At 38.9% G+C, this 20,543-nt stretch overlaps 1 protein-coding gene across 1 annotated transcript in view; it reads right to left on the reverse strand.

Annotated features, from left to right (window-relative positions):
- The window catches only part of LOC100496508 (Fc receptor-like protein 5), a 297,411-nt gene that overhangs the window by 92,945 nt on the left and 183,923 nt on the right, over positions 1-20,543 (reverse strand).

Below are 20,543 nucleotides of genomic sequence, written 5' to 3' on the forward strand. Positions count from 1 at the left end.
CTGGTATTTTACGATTAGGCCAGTGACAGAACGAATGGAGAATGCACTTTATACAACTCTGTCAACATCAATGTAACCTCACAACATATAAAATACACCTGGCATTGGGCTGCACACATTTTAGCACAACTCTATACACCACAATTTTAATGTTTCCTTATTTAAATAAATAATATTGATGAGGGGTTATGTATATCTTATAAAAATGTAGATGGGCTTGTACCACCCACAGTCTTAGTAGTGCTCATGGAGAAGCATCATCTCTGTCTTGGTTATTTATATATAAAATGGAGCTGCTTAAACTTTACTCATCTCCTGGAGAAAAAAAATAAATATACATATAGTAAGGTAAATGTTTGCAGAAAATATAGGTTATGCACAAAATAAAGCCCATATGATTGTATTTTGTCTTTTCTATGCAAAACTTTTAACTGTTTCTCTCTTTTCCCTCACAAAGTTAGTTAGTTTGCAGAATGATGTTTAGAATGAAGGGCACAAAGCTTCAAAAACACAATTTCATATGAACTTCACTTTGTTTGGTTTCAGGCAGACCCCAAACTATTCCTCGGCTGAATCTCACAAGACTGATATTGTCTTTGTTTCTATTCATCTGGACTGTGTGTTTGATCTGTCACTGTGTAAAGACAAATAATATACGGAACATCTGGTGAGAGAAGGAGATGAATCCAAAATATCCATCACTGGAAACCAGCAAGATACCAGAAGATGATTTATTTGTTCATATAAATAAAACACTGTTTAGATTATATAAATCCTGAATTAAAAAAAAAAAAAAATCTGTATTATCAACAAAGCTTTTGCTAAATGTTTGTATCTATTTCTAAAATAAACATATGTACATGCTGTATATGTCTGTGTATATATAATATATGTTAATCATGCTATTGTTAAAACCATGCCAATAAAGTAAAGCTTTGTAGGGTTTGTTGAGTTTATTAGGGTGTATCTAAATGTAAGCCTTTCCTGCTGCAATCATCTAAGGTAGGGTTACACTCCAATATACTGTGGATGCTTACCTGCTGGCCATTTGGATACTGAATATGAAAAGAAAAATGTGTAATTAAATCAATACTGTCATAGGAAGACATGTTTCTTACAAAACCCATCAGTTAATAGAGCTTCTCCAGCAGAATCCTGCATTGTAATCTGTTTTTCCCATGGGGCTAGCCATATTCTTCATTTCCCAGGGTGCCACAGCCATGTGACCTGTGCTCTGATAAACTTCACTCACACTTTACTGCTGCAGCTGGGATTTTTAATTGCATTTATAACGGGTATGGATGTGTTAATACAAAAAGGAATTTGGGTTTCATGTCTAATGGCATGGAGGTCTTTATTTAGTTTATCTAATAACTTACTGCATTGTGTGAAGATATTGTTTCATCTAAAACAAATCCTTTACCTGATCCATTTTATATGATGGTTTTATTTAATTTACTACAGTTCTGCTTGTTACACAGTTACAGGGCTCTGTCTTTTATGTATAAAAATATATACATATTTATATAACATATTTACTTTTATATAAAAGTTATTAGCCCATTTCAGTACCAAGATCATATGACAGGTGACATTTCTGGAGGAAAAGTTAATTGTACTTACAGATTAGGAATGTCCCCATGATGGACACTGTGCAATTAGTCAGTAACTAGAAACCTTCTTATGGTAGAACAGCAACACACTGCAGCTTAGTACAATATTTCAAATAGAGAATTTTTAAAACAGGAAATTAAATACAACTTTGGTCAACGTTTCCTGCCCCCAGTTTCCTTTCTCATATAGATGGCCAAATGTACAATAGGTAAGTACGATGTAAGCACTATGTTGTATAAGCACTATACAGCCAACCTCTTAGGGCCCGATTTATGATTTCTCAACCCTTTTCATTGCCAGCTCCTCTTCATCGCCAGATTCTAGATTTATGTTCTTTGTATAAATGATTAGAACAATAGACAGGTGGCCATTCTGTGTGTGACCCCCCCCCGTACATCCTCCATCTGATCAGCCCATGTATAGCAAAACATCAAAGGTGGCAGGAAGATTGGAAAACCTGGCTCCATTGAAGGTGTTATAGCAATACTGAGATATTAACCTCTGCAGGGCCAACATAAGAAACTTTGGGGGCCTGTAAAAATGTATATGGCCCCCCCATGAACACAAATGGTCAGTACCAAAATTCTGGCCACGCTCCTTGCGTGTGCACATTGATTAACGTGCATTCAGTTGGAGCTAGTCACAGGAGCTCCCCATCTTGGAAAGTGTCAGTGACACTGCACATGCTCAGTGGGCTCTGGGCTGCTGTTGAGAAGCTGAGTTTAGGGGGTCTTTGCAAATTATCAAGCAAAAAAGTGAGGTTCATCTGTTAAAGAAGCTGATGCTACAGGGCTGATTATTATATTCCGATGCAAATTACACTGATGTCTGCGCTGCCATATAGTAATTATCTGTATTAATTTCCAGTCAGCCTTACATTGTGATAGGGGCTGGGCTAGCGGTTGCCTTGGGCTGGTACAGTTAGACTTTAGTTCTCCTTTAATTAGCTAGAAAAAAAAATCTGTTATTCCTTGCTCACGTAGCACTTTTTTGTTAATAAAAATAAAGGTGCAGAAGGTGCTGCTATGTGATAATTTCCTGTGTTACAATTCTATTTATGAAACACACAATGACAGACAGAGCACCGTGCCACAGGAAGCCGCCACGTACTGACCATTTTCTGAGTTAGATACAGTATGATATGATGACGGCTCTAATCTGTAAGTACATTTTTATTTGTTTTTATTTGTTTTTATTTACTTATTTATTTTTCATAAATATGCACTGCAAATCTTGGTAATTGCCCTAGAACAACTTCATGGGTTTAATTTTTTCTTGAATAAACCCATGAAAGGGACCACTGGCTGTACAGTGCTGTGGTGCAGTATATCTTAAGCCACTTCGATCAGCAAGATCTATAGTAGGATGTGGGACTTATTAGGCAAAAACGTATTTTTGGGGTTGACTTGTCCTTTAACAAAAGGAGCATGATCCTTATTTTATCCGTGTAACGTCAAGAAAACATTCAAGTTTTCCCTAATCTAGATCAATACATTTTTTTGGGAGGGTAATTTTTTTATGAAGGAGCTGTTTAAATGAGAGCTAGATGGTGAGATGTAGCTTTCCAATGGAAAATTATAGACCTAGATCTGTCTAAGGGCTGAACACACCTCTTTGCAGGAACTAGGGGGTAGGCAAAAGAAGCAGGTACCTAGGGTGAAACACTAAGGGGGTGATTTATCAATGGTCAGGTTTGATTTTTTTTTCTCAATTCAAGTTTTTTTTCTTCTTAAAAAACTCAAATTTTATTAAGTGCAAAAAATAGGAAAACTCAAATGTAAAAACTCCACATCTAAAAGCTTGCCATATTCTCAAACTTGAATTTCTCGAGTTTTATGAGTTTTTTAGAGCTCATAAACTCATAAAATTAGAGCGATTCAACTTTTTTTTTATTCGCCAAGGTTCTACATATTAATATATAAGTGACCATTTGATGCGAGTTAAAAAATTTTTTTTCTCAATTCGATTTTTTTTTTGCACTTAAATAACTCGATTTTAAGTTATAATTTGAAACCTCAAATATCTGGTATTTATTAAGTTTTACTTGGCCTTTTACAGAATGATTATTTGATTAGCCTGCCTCATCATACAGTACACAAGTAAAGGCTTTCCCTGTAAATATAGTTTTTAAAAAAGATAGTTGTATATGGTCTTTAGTATAAAATCTCTTGATGGTTAGATAGTTACAGTGGAAACTGTAACTGTAGTTTTTTTTTTCCAAAAAACCATTGTGCTGCCAAATTTAACAAGATATCTATAGGTTTGTATAAAATGATTTATATTAACATGGTCAACATATTTATTTTAACAGGGCATCTACTCCTGTTTACGGCATGTTTTGTTGAAACATCAGGTAGGAAATATTTAACACATCATTCATTCAATAAATGTTGTATAATAAAGCATTGTGTAACTGCTTGGGATTAAATTACCCTAAAAGAGATTCACAACATATGGAAATGATAGATAATTATACAATCCAGAACTCAAAATGAGATAAAGGGGAAAAAGAGGATAAAGGCAGAAAAAAGTGCTCATCTTCTGGCAGCCGTGCTGGGAACCCTTTTTAGTTTTCAATATTTCTACATAAAGATGACCTAAAACATGAAACTGTACTTTCTATATAACAGAAGTAAGTAGAGGGCATTAAAAAAAACAACCCAAATTACAGTCCAATCCAAAGTTACTGGCACCTTTTTACCTTTTTTTTTTTAAAAAAAACCTCACAAATTATACTTATTATGCAGATTATACTAACATTGTCAACTGGAGCACAAAGACAATAACAAACTCTAGCACAAATCCTACATGTAGAGAGACAGGATTTCTGTCAGTTACATTGAAAGAGTTAGCTCTAATACGTCTTCTAGACAAAGGGAGACCCCACCAAAGAGATGCATTAGACCTTACTGTCAAACAAAATCTGACTCCTTCATGAAGAGAGAGTCAAGAGAGACAGATCCTGAGATCCTTCTTAAGGCTGGAGGCCATAAAGCTGGCCATACACAGACTGATAAAATCATACAAAACACAGTTTTGAATTTCAGACTGTGTGGGCTCCAAATGATTGTCCTGACAATTTTAGTACCATGGCGATCAGTTGTTTAGTCAGTCAGACAGGTTAGAAAATGTCAGATGAATAACGATAATATCTGTACGATTGTTGCTTGGCAATTATTAAATGGTCAGAACATTGTCCAATTTGTTGTTTTTAGAAATGTAATCCTACAGTTTTAATCTGGATGTTTTAGATTGTTGCAATAAAATGTATATCCAAACATACCTGAACTTTTGACTAAAATCCAATGTGAATGGCCACCTTAAGGCTTCTTAAGAAGGAACTTCATTTTATCTAGAAGAAACTTCATTTCTCTTTGATTTGTTTTTAATGCCATTATCTCCTACTCTCTTCACAGCCTGATTATCCTTCTCTAGTACACTCTCCATTTTCTATCTCCACTATTGTTTGCTTTCTATTTCCCCTTATTTTATCATTTTCCTTTCCCCACCCCAGATAAAAAAGTCCCAATATTCTTATCACATCCTGCTTAACTGTAGACATTAGTTTTTTAAATTGCTCGGAATAATTTCTTTAAATATTACTCTCTCCACTTATAGCTTCCGGCCATATGGTCTCAGACCAATTCCACCAGTATAAATTTCAAACAAGGATAAGAAGGAATTTTTTTTTAAAAATTACTCTTAAAATGACACAATGATCTTTTATAGTTTGGAGAACTGGGGAAGAGGTAACAGGGGGTAATTGATGGAGCAGGAGAATATGGGAGCAGGATGACCCCCATAAATGAACACAACTAATTTAATTTTGTCCTTTGTTGCAAAAAGATGACTATTTCCCAGCATATCAAGTGCTTTACCCATCATCAATAATTGGCATTCAACTAGGCATAGAATGATGGCAAGGCCTAATATACCATAGTTTTTGAATCTGTAATAAAACTAAATTCCTAGGCAGTTTATCACTGTATCAATTTGCATTAATACAGTATGGTAATGCATAAACTATACTATGTGCCTGTAGGAGCTGCTGTGAGACCTGTGGTTTCCTTCTCCCCAAACTGGACCCCAATATTCCCAGGGGAGTCTGTAACTCTGAGCTGTAATGTGGCTCCTACTGCCCAAGGGAACCTGGGATATTCCTGGTACAGGGATGGACACCAGATATCTGGGGATCAGCAGAGTTTTGTCATCCATAGTAGCACATCGTCTGACATAGGGAATTACCAGTGCCAGGTCGGTGCCAATGAGAGAAGTAATTCGGTTCGTCTGAATTTTAAGACTGGTGAGTTAAAATATTTAAATCTGAAAATTATCCAATATAAGGGAAGATTCATTTAGATCTTGAAAACATTATTTCTTTGATTTCAGATTGGGTCATTTTGCAGGCCCCCCCTGCTGTTTATGAAGGGGACTCCCTGTCTCTCAGGTGCCACAGTCGGCCTGGATTTGAAGCAGGGAACTCAATATTTTACAAGGACAATAAGGCCATTGGGTCCCCAGTCAGTGGCTCTGAGTTACAGATAGGGAGAGTGAATGTTACTGCGTCTGGTACATACAAGTGTGAAAAAGAAATATATTATTATTATCGTTATCGCTCTCATGGAGCTGAACAACACGTTAGAGTACAAGGTAAGGTCCAATTGAAACCAATGTTACATTCAGTGCAGAGAAACAGTAAATGTGCATAAGCATTGCCTGTGTCACTCACACAATTATCTGTTACTCTCATTGGCTTGGTAGAGATGGCACTATTTATATGTATTTTGAGTAAAATGCAGTTGATAGAATAATTATAAACAGTGGAAAAGATTATGTGCTGTGTGTCAAGAGACACAAGAGGAAGGGGGTCCCTGACCCATACAGCTTGCAATCTATGTGACTAAGTAATTTACAGACAGGAATAAAGGGTAATACATCCTACAATTTTTAGTCCTCCCACTGTAACTAAATAAGTTTCATTTTGAAGAGGTTGAGGGATGGTTCATTACAGAGAAATCAAATTCCAGAAGTAAGTAGAAATGAGAAAAAGAAGTTTAATATGGAAAGTGGTAGTGGATGTGGTTGATTTGAAAACTCAGAGGAACAGAGGAGACAACCAGAAACATATAGAGGGACCAATGTACAGATGTAGTAAGGTGTGGAAAGATTTAAATGGTTATAGAAGGATTTTTGAAGTTTATATTTACATAAACTGGGGCAATGTCAAAGATTTTAACAGGAAAAATGGGCTCTTTCTTAGGACCAAGTGTATTCTACCAACAGAAATAATATACACTTAGGGGGTGAGGTGGGGTAAGTGGGTGTATGTGTAGGTGTATGATTTGTTAGTTGCTTTAGAGAGCAAGAAAGTGATCTTAACAAGTAGTTCATTTTCTAAAAGCATAACAGCTGGAAGAAAGGAGGGGTTTGCTTATACAGAGGGCTTCTCTGATGACAAGTGGGTTATTTTACTTGTCCCCATAGGAAGTAGTTCTTGACGAGCATAATTAAATCAAAAATCAAGTTTGCTCTCTTTAGTGCTAGAAATAAATACATATTTCCTAATTAAAACAACTGGTAAAAGCCAAATTCTTTGAACTAATGTTGAAAAAGCGATGTACTACCCATTTAATATGATGAAAGAAGGAAATGTTAATTGTCAAAAGAATAAACCAAGCTTAATTAATGGGGTTTATAAGCATGGCACTAGTAATAGGGTCATGTTTGAGTGGCATTTGTGTTTGGTACAGTTTGTAATGTGATTGGTAGGGATGTAGCGAACCTCAAACCTCGCGAACTTACGCCAAAAAGCGCAAATATTCGCGAACTTTGCGAACCCCATAGACTTCAATGGGAAGGCGAACTTTAAAACCTAGAAAAGCCATTTCTGGCCAGAAAACTGATTTTAAAGTTGTTTAAAGGGTGCCACGACCTGGACAGTGGCATGCAGGAGGGGGATCAAGGGCAAAAACTTCTCTGAAAAATACTTTGTTGACATAGCGTTGCGTAAAACCGCAAAGGCAGCTGGCAGACCTAGCGGAAATACGTGGCGTTTTTTGCTATTTCGCACTATTAGCACCATGGAAACGGGATTTGCTTACACCAGTACTAGGCTGAAAAACGCCTTGTGTGGCGTTTTTAGGCCAAGAAAAAACACAGCAGAAAAAAAAACTGCGAACATACGAAAAAAGTTCGCAAACTTCCGAACTTGTGAACACCCGATGTTCACGCGAATTAGTTCACCGGCGAACAGTTCGCTACATCTCTAGTGATTGGTTCATCCAAAAGAAGATGAAGACAGTTAGTCATCTTGGTCTCAATATCAGCAGTCAGCTAAGGCCGTCTTAAGACTGTATAATAAATCAATGATGCTTCCTAAAGAGAGAATACACATAAAAAAGAGCAGAGGGATGAATAAAGAATCTTAAGGCACCCCAGCAGTTAGTTACTCTTAGAAGCAGGCTTAGTTAGAAACAGAGAAGGTAACAAGAGAACCAGGATGCAGTTTATGGATATCAGATAATGGAGCATTTCCATAAGAATAAATCAAGTCAACTAGACTTTCTTTGTTTTTCTTGAAGCTGTTTCGCCAGTCATCCAACTGGCGTTCTCAATTTAGAATGACTTGTACAAAGATCTTCCTGGAATAAATACCCTGGAATGTTGCTCCAATCAGCATTATCTGTTTTTCATAACCAGCATGGGTGAGGTGTTTATAGTATTCGCATGATTGGAGCTTTGAGGTCATTCTGAATTGACAAAACAAGTTGGATGACCAGCTCCAAGTCCAGTTGATTTGACATATTACTAAAATTTACCATTACCTGGATGAATGAGAATCTTCATAAATGTTGAGGTGTTAAGAAGAGATAGAAGGGATACAGGGTGGTAGTGACATGGAGAGAATGGGATAGTTTGGGCCTTTTTTGACATGGGCCTTTTTGAAGAAGAAGGGAAAGTACCAGAAGCTAGAGAGGAAGTGAAAATATGAGTAAGGGCTGGTTATGCTGATTAGATTTATACTATTGAGAGACCGGACAAAACCAAATATTTCAGTCATTGTAATAATTAGTGATGAGCGAATCTGTTCCGTTTCGCTTCGCCGAAAAATTAGCGAATCTTTGAAAAGATCCGCAAAATGGCGAAAAATTCGCGAAACGGCGGAAATGTCGTGCGACAAAAAAAATTGTCGCCCGCGGCTATTATTTTGTCGCGCGGCTATTGTTTCGTCTCCCGCGGCTATTGGTTCGTCGCGCGAGGCTCTTGTTTCGTCGCCCGCGGCTCTTGTTTCGTCGCGCAGCTCTTGTTTCGTCAATCGCGGCTATTGTTTTGTCGCGCGGCTATTATTCCGTCGCGCGGTTCTTGTTTCGTCGCCCGCGGCTATTGTTTTGTCGCGCAGCTATTATTTCGTCGCCCGTAGCTATTATTTTGTCGCACGGCTATTGTTTTGTCACGCGCGGCTCTTGTTTCGTCGCCCGCAGCTATTATTTTGTCGCACGGCTATTATTTTGTCGCGCGCGGCTATTGTTTCGTCACGCGGCTCTTGTTTCGTCGCCCGCGGCTATTATTTTGTCGCGTGCTATTGTTTCGTCGCCCGCGGCTATTATTTTGTCGCCCGCGACTATTCTTTTTTGACGCCGGCGACAATTTTTGGACGTGCGGCGAATTTTTCCGCGGCGAAATTTTTCATCCGTTTCGCGAAACAATCCGCCAATGGCGAAACGCGGAAATTCGCCGAGAATCCATGCCTGGCGAAACTTTTCGCCCATCACTAGTAATAATATCTTATAATTATTGCAGAGAACTTTTCTCCCCCTCAAAAATATTAATTCTAGAGTGAAGGAATGGAATATAAATAATCTTCTGGTCTAGCCAAGATACAAGGCGATGGAATCCTGTTCAGGGTTTGTGTGAAGAAATCTTTTATTCTGAAATACAGAAGCCATATATTATAAATATATTTTTCCCTTTTCTAGAGCTCTTCAGTACACCACAAATTAAAGTGAGCCCAGATCCCATAATGCAAAGAGATCACATGACCATAACATGTGACACAGAGCTCAGCCCACGCAGAGCGACTACAGAGCTGCAGTTTGCTTTCTACAGAAATGGGCACAATGTGCAGGGATTCAGTTTATCCAACCAATATGGAGTCCCCTCAACTCAGCTGGAGGATTCTGGGAAATATACCTGTGAGGTACAAACTCCAACGGGCAGTGTGAGGAAGAGGAGCAGAGAGGCACATATCCACATACAGGGTGAGTATGAATGAATACTTGTTTCTCTTACCTTGAGCAGGTTAAGTGCTGTTCCATATATAGTGAATTTAATGCAAAACCTGCCACATAAACTTCTAAGTGAAGTATTATATATTATGTTTCACAATTATGGCTCGACTCAACAGAAAACAATCTTTGTTAATCTATTTTAACCCTTTAACTGCCAATTACGTGCGTGGCACTTTGTTGCAGGAAAAGGCTTTAACTGCCAACAACATGCCTGGCAATTTAGCAGGTTGTTTTTTTTCTTTTTTCTTTTGCACACTTATACAAACTCATATACACACTTACACACTGTCACACAACTTTTACATATGTACACACATGTATACACAATCACTTTTTTTTTTTTTCAAATTTTTTTTTTCATTTTACCACTTTGTTTTTAGTTTCTTTTCCCTAAAAGCTGAGTTGGCAGGCGAAAAATCCATATGCGCTATTTTCATTTTGGGGTCAGTACATGCCACAGACTTTGGTATATCTATGCATATTGGGCATTAAACTGTTCAGTAGACCTTAGGTGTTCCTATTTGGGGTGATTTGCCTTTGTACGCAAGAAATTGTGTGAGATAAATGCACCAAATTGCAACATTTTTAGGCGATTTTCTAAAATGTCATAAAAATCTGAAAAAATTTGGAAAGATTTGCTTGGCTTGGTACTTTGGAGTTAGAAGAAATGTGTAGCCTTTATCGATTTGGGGGAATGTTTACTTTCCAAACATATATGGCTTTCTGGGGTGAATGTACTTTTTTGTAGATTTATCCCACATAAAGAATGTAAATGTGTTGATTTTGCAGGAGCCAAAATGATAGGTCATATGGGGGTATGTTCCCATTGGGGCCCCTACATGCCAAATATTTGGGTAAACCTATACATGTTGGGCATCAAACTGTTCAGTGGACCCCTGGCGTTCATATTTAGGGTGTTTTATCTTGGTACCTAACACTCTGTGGTAGATAAGAAGCTGCAAAGTGGAAGCTTTGAGGGGACTTTTGGAAATGTCATCAAAATTGCCAACTTTAGGAAAGCTTTGCGACTTGATAGTTTGGAGTAGACAAACAGTTGTGCCTATTCTGTATTCCCCAGAATCAGTTCTTTCCAAAAATGTACAATTTTCTGGGATAAACTTTCTGTTAATGGAATTTTTGGCCTTGAAATTAGTGATGAGCGAATCTGTTCCATTTCGCTTCGCCGAAAAATTCCCGAATCTTTCAAAAGATCCGCGAAACGGCAAAAAATTCGCAAAATGGCTAAATGTCGTACGACAAAAAAAATTGTCGCCTGTGGCTATTATTTTGTCGCGCAGCTATTGTTTCATCGCCCACGACTATTGTTTCGTCGCCTGTGGCTATTATTTCGCCGCACGGCTATTCTTTTGACGCCCGCGACTATTTTTTTTTACTCCAGTGACAATTTTTGTACGTGCAATGAATTTTTCTGCCGCGAATCCATGCCTGCCGAAACATTTTGCCCATCACTACTTGAAATGCAGCGTTCTGGAGCAGTGCAATTATTTTAGTATATTTGTAGGGCATTAAAAATTTTGTTTCTGGCATGTGTGTTTATATTATGGAAAACTTGATTTTTCTTTTCATTTTTAGACATTTAGAAACCTATATCTTGTTACAGAATTGGAATTACACAAAAATTCTACCATATTCTGAAAGCATAGGTTGTCCTGAAAAAAAACGATATATTGTTTTCCTGGGTAAACTAAAAGTCCCCCCGAGGAAAGGCCCCTAAAGTGAAACAAATGCAAAATGTTCAAAAACTGTCTGGAAATAAAAGTTCCGCTTTGTCCAAAATGGCTGGCAGTAAAAGGGTTAAATGAAGTCCATAACCAGGCAAAGAATTTTTTTATATGAAAATAAACCAATGTAAATATTTTTTCCCTAGAGCTGTTTTCATACCCACAAATAAAAGTGAGTTCAGATCAGGTGACAGAAGGAGATCACATGACCATAACATGTGACACAGAGCTCCGCCCACACAGAGAGACTACAGAGCTGCAGTTTTCTTTCTACAGAAATGGGCACAATGTGCAGGGATTCAACTCATCCAACCAATATGGAGTCCCCTCAGCTCAGCTGGAGGATTCTGGGAATTATACCTGTGAGGTACAAACTCCAACTGGCAGTGTGAGGAAAACAAGCAGAGAATCACTTATTCAGATAAAGGGTAAGTAGAAACCAACTAATGTTTCCTTTTCCATCTAAAATATTTACTCTATTCTATAGGGTTTTTTTTCTTTACTCCTTTGTATTGAATTTGGCGTGTGAAACTTAGAGAGCGCTGAAATAAATAATGAAAGCGCGGAGGGACTGTGGAGCCAGCTGTGGCCCAGTTCCCTCCGTGCTTGTAAGGGGTTAACTTACCAGTGCAGTCAGGAAAGGGCAGCCCCCCCTTGCTCACTCCTCCTCCTTCCTCTGTGCCTGCATTCCCGCGCTGCTGCTGCCACTCTGCTTCCTGGATTCCATCGAGCTGCATCCCCCTCCCACCATCCCTGTCTAAGCACACTCTGTTTATATAAAAAAAAAATTATCATATCAATATAAATTTGTGGTTTGTCACAGCAAATGGCGGGGGGTAGTCCTTGGCCATTTAAGTTCTGATGTTGTCTTATGGCTTCTACATGCCCACTGCGTTCGCAGTGGCCGGCATTCGTTAACAAAATGGTTTATTGTTTGGAAAAGTTTGAATATACATGGCAAGGACTAATTTTGGACGTTGTATTTGATAATAAAGCTGTGGCCGAACTCCACCCACACAACGGTGTCATTGTGTCTTAATGGGAGGGAACAAGTCTCCACCGTCGTTCACTGACAGAAAATTCCATAATAGATTACAGAAATGCAGGACATTCATTGAAATTCAGAAATAGGGAAATGGGGAATGACCATGAAGCAGGCCAAATGGTCAGGAAGACCCACTGACACTTGGGCCCACCGGGAGTTTTCATGGTATCCTGGTGGGCCAGTCCAACACTGACCTGACCCCCTTCCCTCCTCCCATGTCCAGCAAACTTCCTGCAGCAGCTTTTCTGTTGCTGAAGGAAGGAATATGTATATATGTATATTTTAGAGCTTTTCTAGGGAAATATATTAAGATTTAAATATGTAACTGTGATGTTGAGCAGGTCTACGCTAATGGGGGAGTGGCCAAAACGTGGGCTTGGCATAAACATTTTGCACCTATTGCAGGCCCCTTCCTGTCTCCGGATTTCACTTTGGAAAAATGACAAATAAAATGCAAATATAATATCAGTTTGAAGAATAATGTTTAGAATGAAGGGCACAAATAGGTGCATAGCTAAAATATCATCCAGAAAAAAGCATGACTGATAATATAATAATATATGAACATCTGAGGTTTTTCCATTACAAATAGTTAAGCTTCAAAAACACAATTTCATATGAACTTCACTTTGTTTGGTTTCAGGCAGACCCCAAACTATTCCTCGGCTGAATCTCACAAGACTGATATTGTCTTTGTTTCTATTCATCTGGACTGTGTGTTTGATCTGTCACTGTGTAAAGACAAATAATATACGGAACATCTGGTGAGAGAAGGAGATGAATCCAAAATATCCATCACTGGAAACCAGCAAGATACCAGAAGATGATTTATTTGTTCATATAAAAAAAACACTGTTTAGATGATATAAGGCTCGAATTTAAAAAAGAAAAAAACATCTGTATTATCAGCAACAAAGCTTTTGCTAAACTTTTGTATCTATTTCAAAATAAACATATGTACATGCTGTATATGTCTGTCTGTATGTATATATAATATATTTTAATCATGATATTGTTAAAACCATGCCAATAAATTAAAGCTTTGCAGGGTTTGTTGGGTTTATTAGGGTGTGTTTGAGTTGTCCATCTAAATGTAAGCCTTTCCTGGTCCAATCATCTAAGGTAGGTTTTTCAGCAGAATCCTGCATTGTAATCTGTTTTACCCGTGGGGCTAGCCATATTCTTCATTTCCCAGGGTGCCACAGCCACATGACCTGTGCTCTGATAAACTTCAGTCACACTTTACTGCTGCGCTGCAAGTTGGAGTGATATCCCCCCCCTCACCCCCAGCAGCCGATCAGCAGAACAATGGGAAGGGAGCAAGATAGCAGCTCCCAGTAGGTATCAGAATAGCACTCAATAGTAAGAAATCCAAGTCCGGCTTGGGACTCCTCCAGTTACATGGGAGTAGGAGAAACAATAGGTTAGCTGAAAGCAGTTCTAATGTGTAGCACTGGCTGAAAGCTCAGACTCAGGCACACTTTACTGCTGCGCTGCAAGTTGGAGTGATATCCCCCCCCTCACCCCCAGCAGCTGATCAGCAGAACAATGGGAAGGGAGCAAGATAGCAGCTCCCAGTAGGTAACAGAATAGCACTCAATAGTAAGAAATCCAAGTCTGGCTTGGGACTCCTCCAGTTACATGGGAGTAGGAGAAACAATAGGTTAGCTGAAAGCAGTTCTAATGTATAGCGCTGGCTGAAAGCTCAGACTCAGGCACAATGCACTGAGATGGCGCCTACACACCAATATTACAGCTACAAATACATTTGTTGGTTCAAGAATAAAATGTTAAATGACAGAGGGAATTATTTGCTATGTAAACAGTGTCATTTAGAAATAAAAACTATACCATAAAAATCACGACAGTATCACTTTAATGTATATTGGAAAGTTGCATGATGTTAGAGCTCCAGGCCTTTTATTTTGGTTGAGGTAAACTGGTGCAACTCACCTCTCTGGAAATCTTTGATAAAAGTGGTTGCTGGGGATTCTTTATAATTTATAGCGGCGCCCGACTCCTGCTGGGTGCTAAAACCAGGCTTCTTTCTGATCTTTGAGGTTGTTCTGAAGTCCTCTGGGGCTCCCAGCATCCTCTAGCCTATTGAGACTTCCACGTCATTGAGGAACTGGGTGCTGAGCAGGGGCTGGACAGCCCAGAGATGTAAGTAGATGTTGGCTTCATAATTGGGACTGTACACTCTTCCAATTCTAAGGCAATTCCATTTGGACATCAAACTGCATTATATACTGTATATTAGCTTGTGATTAAACACATTTTGAGCCCAAGGGAATTTGTTGGTGACCCCATACATGAGTACATGCCCCATGCAAGCTCAAAAACTTATAAAGTAGTTAAATAAGTTGTTGTATTCCCTAAATATACAATGGCCAATTAACAATGAATTTACCGTGCAAAGTGCAAACGTTCCAGATGAAATCTTTGTTGTATGGCATTCATTGGCCTAACACTTTGCTCATGTTATATGTCATATGTATGCATGTAGATTCAATAAACAAACTGCATTATGTTCCACCCAAAAGAATTTCTGTTGTTACACCTTTGTGAATTTCCTGTCTAAAAAAAACTCTTTTCTTAAAACATAATGACACAGGATGTCACTTACTGACCAACTCACTTACCGACTTAATGCACAATGTCCCTGATGGTCCCGCTCCTAATCTGTAAGTACATTTTATATTATTATAACTCACAAATTCAAGCTGTAATTTAATTGTGGCACCATGATCGTACAGATTAACGTAACCTATAGTTTATTTATACACGGTGTAAGGTTTTAATCTCTTCCCAATGACTTGGTAGATTACAATGCTCATTAAAGACTACAGAGAAGTGGGTGGAAGATGTAAATGTGGGGCAAGTGGAGTTATAGCAAACTAAATACAAACAGTAGTTTCACATGAACTAGATCTGAGATATATTTTATTAATATGAAATACAGAGTCAGATAAAGCTACTGATTGGATTTTATTGGATGCTGGTACATATATAGTCACACACAGGGTCGGACTGGGCCGCCGGGACACCGGGAAAAATCCCGGTGGGCCCCGGCCCTAGTGGGCCCCAGCGGCCCAGTCCGACCTTTGCCGGCGCTCCCCCCTACTGACTGTTCCTCCCCGACGCGTTCAATTTATACGCGCTCGGGGAGGACGTCAGGCGGGGGCCCTGTGGGGGGGTTAAGGGGGCCCCTGGGGGGGGTTAGGGGATGCGGCTGGGGCACCTGCAGGGCCCCTGGGGTGGGAGCCCCGGTGGGCCCTGCACTCCCCACTCCGACCCTGGTCACACAGTATTGATGGGGAAATATTACACTTATACAGGTATGGGACCCATTATCCAGACTGCTCGGGACCAAGGGTATTCCGGATAAGGGGTCTTTCCGTAATTTGGATTTCAACACTAAAAATCTACTAAAAAATCAATAAAACATTAATTAAACCCAATAGGATTATTTTGCATCCAATAAGGATTATTTATATCTTAGTTGGGATCAATTCCAAGGTACCGTTTTATTTCTACATAGAAAAAGGAAATCAGTTTTACAATTCTGAATTATTTGATTATAATGGAGTCTATGGGAGACGGGCTTTCCGTAATTCGGAGCTTTCTGGATAACGGGTTTCCGGATAAGGGGTCCGATACCTGTACATATATTATATTACACATAGGGGCACATGAACTAAAATCCGATGTTTTTCTGGGCTTAAATCACGATATGGTAAAAATTCGTAGCAACCACGATAATTTCTAATGTTCTAAAACATCTTTTATCGGTCGTATGAAGATATTGCAATTGAGTTCCGAAAATCACAAAATTTTCATGCTGAAAAGTTCGTTAAGCCACAAAAAACCTTTCTGGCTTTGATGCTTTCCATAGGACTCAATGGGACTCGACAGATCAAACCTGGCAAAAAGATAGTCCAGAGGAAAGTTTAAGCAAAGCTTTAAAGAATTCCGAATGCGACTTTTAACGAACTTTTCCCATACGTTTCGAAATGTTCTATAAGTTAAAAAAAGTTAGAAAAAATACGAAGTAATGTCAAAAATTTTTAGTAAATTGACCCCCTCGTGTAACCTTAGCACCAATAAACCCTATTTCATTTCTAGTGGATCCAAAGGCAACCTATTAGCCTTCTTTTTTCCCTATGAGGCCAATTAGAGAGGGGCTTTTTTGCCTCCATGAGCTGGCAGTTAGACAGGCTGAATTTGATGAACAGATGAGTGTGGGATTGTGTGTAAAACACTAACCTGGGGTCAGGAAGGCAGGTATCCATGGAAACAGTGCTGGAGGACTGGGTTAGCCCATTGGGGGATCAGATCACTATTCCCAAGGATTTTTATAGTTTGTTGCTCAACTGTTTATATCTGGTGCTCAAGCTGCAGACCTGAAGGTCTCCATGAAAAGTGATTGGTATCCTTGTACATCGTCATGGTGGGATGCATAGCCCGGGTTGGTCACTAAGTATAACCTCACAAGTAGTATTAACTACAGATAATGGGGGACTTTTGTTCTCATAGAAAAGACCAATGAACAAGAGGCCATCCCTTTAGATTTATGGAACAGAACTTTCATTTGAAGCAGAGTAGGGGGTTCTTCTTTAAATTTAACTCCGGTCCACCTCACTGTGATAGACAGTATCTCAGTTGGGGCCATTTCACTTTATAAAATGAATACATTTGGTTTATTTACAGATTTTCTTGTGCTGTTTACTGCAGTTTTAATTGAAACATCAGGTAAGCAACAAAATCTTATCTTTTTGCCTTTAACACTTTAACTGCCAACAACGTGCCTTGCACGTTGTTTCGCAGTGAAAGATTCTCTCTGCAGAAGCAGCATGTGCCGCGATGACGGCCCCCTGGGCAACGAGCCAAGGGGGATGTCATGTCGGTCCTGTGACGCGATCGTTGCAGGATCAACCTCCAGGCAGCAGATGCGATCGAATCACACCTCCTGTTTGGACCCCGCTTCCTGCTTCCCCCCTAAGCGCCGGCCCACTGACTCCAGGACTGCAGCAGGAGGACCAGGACTGCGATCCCTGCTTCAGGACAGGTAAGTGTTTTTATTTTTTTGCATTTACACACTTACACTCACTCACTTACACACACTTACATACATTTATATACACATACATTACACAATATAGCAGGGTTTTTTGGGGTTTTTTAATTTTCATTTTGCACACTCATATACACATTTACACAATGTCACACAACTTTTACATATGTACACACACATGTATACACAAATTTTTTTCAATTTTTTTTTTCCCATTTTACTGCTCGTTTTAAGTTTCTTTTCCCTAAGAACTGTTTATTTTGACAGCATGACTATTGGATCAGATATTCTGACCACTAATTACACTGTTGTGTGACTATTTTGTTGTTTCATTGATTTGAAAATTTTTGTGGTTTTATTGCATTTTTACCCCTGTATTAGTTTTCCTAATCTGTTTTTAGTGTAGCTTTGCCATGTGTAACTTTGGTGTAGAAAAATAACTTTACCTATTTTGAATTCGTCAGAATGTGCACTTTACAAAACTTCTTTTGGGGTCAGTACATACCACAGACTTTGGTATATCTATGCATATTGGGCATCAAACCGTTCAGTGGACCCCTGGCATTCATATTTCATATGTTTTATCTTGGTATCTAATGCTATGTGGGAGATAAGATGCTGCAAAGTGGAAGCTTTGAGGGGATTTTTGTAAATGTCATAAAAATTTCTAACTTTAGAAAAGCTTTGCGGCTTGGTACTTTGGAGTAGAAAGACAGAGGTACCCATTTTAGATTTGGGGGAATGTGTACTTTCCAAAAATATATGACTTTTTGGGGTGAGCATACGGTATATTAGCTTTATTCCACATATAATGATGTAAATGTGTTGATTTTGCTGGAGCTGAAATGATAGATCATATGGGGGTATGTTCCCATTGGGGCCCCTACATGCCACATACTTAGCTAAACCTATACATATTGGGCATCAAACTGTTCAGTGGACCCCTGGCGTTCATATTTAGGGTGTTTTATTTGGTTACTTTATGACCTGTAGGAGATAAGATACTATAGACTGGAAGCTTTGAAGCAATTTTTTAAAATTTTCACAAATTTTAATAAAAAACAATAACTTTACGAAAGAATTGCGACTTGAAAGTTTGGAGTAGACAGACATTTGTGCCTATTCTGTATTTCCCAGAATCTGTTCTTTCCAAAAATGTATAATTTTCTGGGATAAACCTTCTGTTAGTGGAAAAGTAAAGTATGCAGCTTTCTGGGGCAGTGCTTTGGGAATTTGGTAGGGTACTGCTGGGAGTTTTTGACCCATACAAGTGAGAAATCTCCATAAAAGAATGAATATTTGGTATTAGCACGTTCAGGAGACATGGGACTTTCCAAATCAGTTGTATTTTCATGCATAAAATGATTTTTGTTTCTGGTATGTGTGTTTATATTATGGAAAATTTGATTTTTATTTTTTTCATTTTTAGACATTTAGAAGCCCATATCTTGTTACAGAATTGGAATTAGACAAAGGTTCTACCATATTTTGAAAGCTTAAGTTGTCCTGAAAAAAAACTATATATTGTTTTCCTGGGTAAACTAAAAGTCCCCCCAAGGAAAGGCCCCTAAAGTGAAACAGTGCAAAATGTTCAAAAACTGTCTGGCAGTACAAGTTCCGCTTTGACCAAAACAGCTGGTAGTAAAAAGGTTAAAATTATTTGTGATGCAAGAATCAGAAGAAAATAAAGGAGAGGTATAGAGTCCCACTATAAAGAGAACATAAACATGGCGGGAACACATATGATATAGGGACTGCCCCAAGAAATCTCATTTTCTTTTAGTTGTCTGTAGAAGAATAGTACATTGGTCCATCACCAAGGACATCATGTTTTATTTGTTCCCATATGACGTTAGCCAACAGTTGGGGTGGAACAGGGGTGTGGTTAGCCATAACTAGGGGTGTCTGGGGCAGAAAATAAGATATATATACCTCCGTTTTTAAATCTGAAATGCTATAAAGAATGGAGATTTCCTAAAGATATACTCTCAATGGAGATTTGGTAGATAAGATATCAAAATCCTTAAAACCCAAACTGTTAATTTCCTGATATTATTGTTTCCATTTACTTTATTACATTAAACTGCTGTAATGTGTAATTAATATAGAGAAACAAAACTCTGTGTCTGTAGGAGCTGCTGTGAGACCAGTGGTTTCCTTCTCCCCAAACTGGACCCCAATATTCCCAGGGGAGTCTGTAACTCTGAGCTGTAATGTGGCTCCTACTGCCCAAGGGAACCTGGGATATTCCTGGTACAGGTATGGACACCGGATACCTGGGGATCAGCAGAGCCTTACAGGAGTGATGCCCAGTGGGTATTACCAGTGCCAGGCCGGTGCCAGTGAGAGAAGTGACCCTGTTAGACTGGATATTAAATACAGTAAGTTAAACAGTTTAGTTTTACAAAAGTTCCACTCTGTACCCAGGTTTGAAAGGGAAGATTCACTTCTATAATACTTTTATAACCCTTTTTTTTTAACCAGCTTGGCTCATCCTGCAGGCGCCCCCTGCTGTTCATGAAGGGGACTCCCTGTCTCTCAGGTGCCACAGTCGGCCTGGATATGATACAAGGGATACCATATTCTACAAGGACAATGAGCCCATTGGGTCCCCAGTCAGTGACTCTGAGTTACAGATAGGGAGAGTGGGTGTTACTGCGTCTGGTACATACAGGTGTGACAAAGAAATATATTTTTATTATCCTTATCGTAACGGTTATCGCATTTATGTTGCCACGCAACACATTTCAGTCTCAGGTAAGACCCAAGAAACTAATGTT

The sequence above is a fragment of the Xenopus tropicalis genome, chromosome 8, assembly GCF_000004195.4.
Source record: "Xenopus tropicalis strain Nigerian chromosome 8, UCB_Xtro_10.0, whole genome shotgun sequence".
NCBI lineage: Eukaryota > Metazoa > Chordata > Amphibia > Anura > Pipidae > Xenopus > Xenopus tropicalis.